Source organism: Rhineura floridana, chromosome 4 (genome assembly GCF_030035675.1).
Source record: "Rhineura floridana isolate rRhiFlo1 chromosome 4, rRhiFlo1.hap2, whole genome shotgun sequence".
Lineage (NCBI taxonomy): Eukaryota > Metazoa > Chordata > Lepidosauria > Squamata > Rhineuridae > Rhineura > Rhineura floridana.
This window is the reverse complement of record NC_084483.1, coordinates 42706259-42713085: the sequence shown is the minus strand read 5'-3', so window position 1 is coordinate 42713085 and position 6827 is coordinate 42706259. Positions and strand designations below refer to the sequence as shown.

Sequence of the window (6827 nt, the reverse complement as noted above, 5' to 3'; positions counted from 1 at the left end):
CTGCTTCTTGCATAAATATTTGTTTGCTTCCACTACACTCTGCTTCTATATTTATAAATATAACAGATATTACAAAGACACTAGAAGTCTCAACTGCTCTATCATCCAAAGGAAACGAAACCCTAATATTCTGCCCCTGGAACTGCTCAACGCTTGGAAGTGGGGAGCTTATAACAGTATTACTTAATAGCCTGCCAAAAACTATTTCACCAAAACATGACAGTGGGACAAACTAAGTGTTTTTGTACACACCAAGGCACGTGAAGCCTCTCTCAAATCACTTTTAAATCTTAGAAATTCTTATTCCGTTGAGTTCAATGGAGCTTACTCCCAAATAAATGTGTGCATGTGCACAGGAGAGGTAGGGAAACTCAGGCCCGGGGGCTGCATGCAGGCCTCTCAGTCTCTCTCTGTCCCTCAAAACTCTCCCTGGGCCACACCACTCATGGGCCCCACTTTGCACAATGAGTGCTGTTGCCTGTCTTTGAACTCTGCTAATGCTTCTTGCTTGCCTGGATGAAGAACAGAGTGGGGTATGGACCAATGTTTTCCTCTGTGGAGCAGAATTCTTTTCTCTGCCACTCTGCAATCTCTTCTGTCTTTTCTAGGCAGACGTCATCCTTCTTGGGCTTGGGTGGTGGTGATGGAATCTCTTTGTTACTCAGGTCGACTGGTCTGTGAGCATGACTTGCGTAGATTCATACAACTCTTTCCTCCACTCGGAAAGCTGTATAGGTGGTCATCAGGACTTAGCAAGGGTCTTCGTCTGGGCCTTCATGAAAACATAGTCACCTGGCTGGATAGTATGGCAGGGTTCAGCCATAAGACCGTATCTCCCTATACGAGCCTGCCCGGGCCCTGAGATCTTCAGGAGAGGCCCTTCTCTCAGTCCCAATGTTGCAAATATTGCTGTTCGTTCCCCTTGGTAGGCTTTTTCTGATTTACCACCAAGAACGAGAAGTCAGTCAGTCGAGGGTTCAACCCAAATTTATTCTGCAGAATAGAGACACACTCAGCGCTCATGCGTAAAGTAAGCTGCCTGCCATATTACTGAACAGGCCTTGTTTTATACTTTATCTCAGTAATGCTATGTGGCAATAAAAATTACAATCAAGCATTTTAACACAGGAAACGAAAGACAAGATGTGCCACCGTTTGGCTATCTGCCCATTACATCTGCATACACAAGATAAACCAGAACTTCCAGCTAGTTTCTTTATCCTTAACTCAGTACATTGTAATCAGTTCCCTGAGGTCTTTTGACCTTCGATGTGGCTGTAATCCATTTCTATTATACATTATAACACACTCTGTATTTTCTAAACACCAACATCCTCGCAAGTGCGATTGGTGAGGATGCGAGATAGGGCCTTCTCGGTGGCTGCTCCTAGCTTCTGGAACTCCCTTCCTAGGGAGGCATGAATGGCCCCCTCCTTGCCATCCTTCCGTCAGCAAGTAAAGACTTTTTTGTGATAGAAGGTGTTTAGGATTGGACTTTACAAGGCTTGTTTTATTGTTTTATATTATTATTTGTATTATTTTAAATTGTTTTTAGATTTTTAAGTGCCTTTTACGGTTTTAAGGTTGTGCATAGTTTAATTGTATTTTAATTGTATGTTTTCTATGTTTTTAACTACATGTAGTTCTATTTGTAAGCCACCCTGAGTTCCAGTTTCGAAAGGGCGGGGTAAAAATAAAGTTTCAATTCAAATTCAAGAACTAGGAGAGCGTTCTGCACCTGAGAGGAAAGACTAATTGGCAACGCTGGGACAAATATATGACACATTTAAGGAGGTCATCCCAATTAAAAGCCCTAAGTTTCCTGGAATAATTCAATCTCTAATAACAAAAGGTCTATCAAACAGTATTAAAGAAACAAAAGAAAAAGAAAAAAATTCTGCCATCAACAATTAAACTGTAACATGTACTCCTTGCTCCAAGGGTTTTTTTTTTATGACATGGCAATGCATAGCAATGCCTACCTTCTCCCTCTGGGCCAAGGGGTACTTAGGGGTTACCATAGGGAAGGGCCTGTTGCGTTTGTAGTGGCTCAGCTGTTAGTAGCTTCTCCTCATTGTCGTGGGAGGCTCACAAAGACTCAGGACTTCCAAAAGCTCAGTGCAGGAGGGTGCCTGCCCTGGTTTCTCAGTGTCCTGGCTTGTCACCAACAGTCAAGGAAAAAGAGGGAGAAAAAAATTTGGAGTCAAATCCTGAGGAAATTCCACGTATGTTCCATCAGGTGTACTAAAAATGTTAGCATTCAATATACACAACAGGTCTCTACCCATCAGGTTTACAGGTGTAGAGCGAAATATTGGGTAAACAAGAGAAAAATATGTAATGGGCCAGATCTTTCAAGTGTCAAATGCCCAGGCTGGCTAACAGGATGAGAACAGTCCATTCCTTCACCACCACACAGACTGAGGGTAGTGGCAACAGTCTTTTGATGGTATAGAAAGAAGCTTCTGTGTTCTTCCTTAAAGAGGAAGAAGCTCCTGTGTTCGCCCAAAGGTACAGTCTCAGTAGGTGCAGAGCCAATATAAGGAACAATCGAGGATTTAGTAGGGAGATACCCAAAAACCTTTAAGTCCACTACGTTGGGGTGCACCCTGAAATAGAAAACGTTGGGGCCCATAAGAAGATGAGAGACAGGAGGTTGGTGACAGCGCTACTCATACTTGTCCTTTGTTCTTCCCCAGTAGCTCGGTGAGTGCCTTCTGACCTGGGGGTCTCATCTTCCAGCACTATCTTGTGTTGCATTTTGGATACTCTGTTCATAGGGTTTTCGTGTTAAGAGGTATTCAGAGGTGGTTTACCATTGCCTTCCTCTGAGTTTGGATGCATCTCAGTCTGTTGTCTCAGCTTTGACCATTCCGCCTTGGGTGCCCCTGCTAGGAGTGTAACCTCTTGGTCTAGACTCCTGATGGCATTGCTCTCAGCTTCTTCAACACTCTCAAAACCCCTCACCACGTTAAGGTGTGCATCCTAAAGGGGGCAAGGCAGCTTACAAATATAATAAAAACAATAAAAATACACAATCAATATAAAACATAATAAAAACACAAAATAGAAACAAACCTAAAATGAGTCAGAGCAGCAGTATAAAAAATCCAGCATAAAACAAAAATTATGGCGCTTTGGAACATACACTGACTTTTTGTCAATCAAACTTTATATTTTCTGAACACTCCTGTTAGAACATCCAGGCACAGTAATATACAGAACATGCTTAGCTAGATTATAAGACTTTCTAGTTTAACCTTCTTGACTAGTTCCTTCTTCAACTTATTGTTTTTTTTGCTGTGCCAGTCATACTTGGTTGAGGATGACACACCATGTAGTATTGTTGGCATTTTAATTATATAATCATAAAAGTCACAACAACTGAAGTCACCAAAGTTGTACTGCAAAAGAAGTATAGATCGTACTGTGTGTACCTACAACCTATTTCGTTCATCTGTCCATTGAGCATTCATAAGTGAAAAAATCCTTTCAACATTAGCATTAGTAATGGGGAAAGCAAAATAATACTGAGCTATTTTTAGGATTGTTCACTGGATTGTTCTGAACTAACACATGAGGTGAAAAACTTCACCCATTTTTCATGTGCCATTAATTGGTTTCCATTCTCAAGATTGATTTCTAAGTGACCTCTCAAAAGAACATACTGGTTAATTAAAATAGTATCATCAATTGCTACATTAGTTCTCTCAGATATAAATTCACAGGTTTTCTGTATATCTTCCCAATTTGGAATTGTGCTCAGAGTCATCCACAAAAAATGTTCGTAAATCGTAAATAAATTTATTTCAGTCAAGGACCAGCCAATACAGATAGACGACGTAATCATAAAATACATTATTATAAAAACTTTTAAAATCTTTAGGCCCACTTTTTCCTGCGTGCAATGGCAGCTACACAGAACTTGGCCACCATATTAGTAACCTGTGGATCCCGATGGTCCACGAGTTGGTAAACGACAATTGTCTCTGGGCCTCTGCACATGTTATACATAGGAGGATAAATGAAGGTGTCACGGAGGTCTTGATAAAGGGGGCAGTATACGATAACATGGTCTACTGATTCGACTGCTCCAGAGCCACAGGGGCAGAGCCGTAAGTCATAAGGAACTCTCTTGAATCTACCATCTAAGAGCTCTGAGGGAAGTACATTAAATCTTGCAAGTGTGAACACCTTTCTGTACTTAGGAATACTAAGGTTGGAGAGATAGGCCGCAGGCGCGAGGAAGGCGCCATAGAGCCGTAAATTTGGAAAGGCTGCTACTAAACTCAGGTTGTTTTCCATCTCGGTATCTCTTATTCGTTGAGTAATGGCATCTTTAGCCTTGGAAAAACCGAGGCCTAATAGCGCTTTTATCGAGAAAGTGAGGGAAAGCAATTTGTTATTCACAGAATGTTTCCATTGGGATTGAAAACTATCTGCCAGCGTGAGGGGGGGCTAAACCTTGAGGGGCAAAAATAATCTTAAGCCAGAAGTTAAACCTAAGGATCCAGGCCCGCGACTCCAATTGCAGAGCACCAACCTCCAGTCGTAGGGCTACATTAGGGACACAGCCTGGTACACCAAGTATACTTCTTAAAAATTTAGTTTGGGCACATTCCATACGGGCATAGTTACCCTGAGCACAAAGTTGCTAGCCGTATAGCAACTGAGGGATGACCTTGGCATTAAAAACTTGCATCACTGAAGGGATATACTGCCCCCCTCTTGAAAAGAAAAAAACAAGTAATGCACTTAGACTTCTCTGAGCATTTTCAACTGCGTTGGTGATATGCATTTTCCAAGTACCAGAAGAGTGGAATGTTATACCCAGATACCTATAAAATGGAACTTGGTCAAGTGGATGGTTATTTAATTTCCAACAGTGTTTTGTCCTTTTGCGGGAGAAAACCAGAATCTTAGACTTATCATAGTTAACATTAGCTTTTCTAGCGTGCAAAAAGAAGATAGCGCTCTCAGAAGGCGGTGCAACCTACAGTCTACAGCCACACCACCTTGAAAGCACCTGATCCCGTCCGATCTCAGAAGTTAAGCAGGGTCAGGCCCGGTTAGTACTTGGATGGAAGACCGCCTGGGAATACTGGGTGCGGTAGGCTAAAAAAGAAAAAGAAAAAAAACGTTCTGTTATATTATGAAAGCAGGCAGTCCATGTGTCCCAGTAATTACTAGAGTTTTCATAGAACTGGTTTACTTCTGTCTTAAACTTGTTTATGTGTACCTCAGATTCATCTGAGTTTCTTAAAATCTGTTTTACCTTAAGGCTCAGAAAAGAAGTATTCTTTCTCTCTTGCAGATAATCTCTAATTTCTTTTAGAACAGTGGCTACTTCAACAACTGAAATAATAATTGTAAATTCTTGCTGTTATTACTAATGGGAGTTAATTATCTTGCATATGCCCATAGTAAATTTTCAGATACTTTCAGACCCTCAGCAATTTTCAAGTGGTCTATGTAGAAGAAAAGTTTGGGAACCCCTGGAATAAGACACCTGCTTATGTCCCTATGCTGCTCTCTCCCCTCATTTAGGTGCCTGGGATGCATGCATGTGGACATACCTCCTTACAGTTATGGAAAGTGAGTTTTAATAATAAGTCTCCAGACACAAAGTTACATAGGTATTTATCAGTTGTTTAGTAGAAAATTCAGAAGTGCAGAGTCCCTTCATGATAGTTGCAGCCACATACACCCTTTTTTGCTCCTGGATTAAGAATGAGATCTTTGTTAATGCATTCTCTGACAACAACAAACATCTCTAGGAGCCAATCAGCATGAAAGTGGAGAGCGTTAGCAACTTAGAAGAATCTTCTCAGTGGCTGACTCACCTCCTTTCACTCTGATTGGCTCCAATCAGCAGAAAAGGCAAGGAAGCATATTAGAAGACTCTTCTCGGTGACTAACACACTCCCTTTTCATGCTGATTGTAGGATGCTTGGAGACTTAGGGACCCTGCTCCCAAAAAAGCAGGGGGACTAAGACCCCTGGGTGACTACACTCCTGGTGCTTATGGACATGACCGTAAAATATTTTGTGATGTGCAAGTTTGATATGACATTATTTATTAAATGTGCTTAGGATCACACTGATGGCATTATGTACTTTCACACAGACTTTGGTTTTCCATAACACAATATTCATCCAAGCCTCCACACTTGGGAGGGGGCACTACTTGCACACCCCTTCCATAAGCGCATCAAAGTTGGATACACACCTGAACCAAGACCCAGACAACAGGGCACTCAAAACAAAAAGGTAATTACAGTGGCTGAGTAGATATTGTACAGTGGTTATACTGACTGGGCAGCCACTGTCCTTCATATTTTACAAAGTACTTTTTCCTATATAGAAAATACTTTTTCCTATACAAATATTAAATTTCTGTGTATGAAAAAGTAATATATGAAGTGGTCTCAATAGTGAGAAAAGTAAACAGGCCGGGCCTGGCAACCAAGAGGTCTTTTGTATCTTTAAAAGTTGTGCAGGGGGAAGGGAGAATTCCACCTTGTGGTTTTTCCCATTACAGAGTTGCAAGAACACCTGCACTTGGCTGACTCTCTCTTCTCCTAAAGATACAGGATCAGTCTCAGGGATTGAACCTGGAAACCCTAAGTATCGTTCAGTCCTGAATGTCAGCTTTGGTCACCTTGATGGATGACCTGTTTCTAGAGACAGGTAGAATGCATTTCTGCTCCTACTTCTTGACCTGTCTGCAGCTTTTGATACCATTGACCATGATATTCTCATGTACTGGCTCTATGAGATGGGTATTGAGGGGCAGTGTCTTACAGTAGTTCTATTCCCATCTCCAG

At 41.5% G+C, this 6827-nt stretch overlaps 1 non-coding gene across 1 annotated transcript; it reads left to right on the top strand.

The window, feature by feature from the left end:
- Positions 1–4998: 4998 nt before the first annotated feature.
- On the top strand, positions 4999–5117 carry LOC133384706 (5S ribosomal RNA). Its single transcript, XR_009762646.1, has one exon. It is a non-coding gene; the product is annotated as a 5S ribosomal RNA (ribosomal RNA).
- Positions 5118–6827: the final 1710 nt, after the last annotated feature.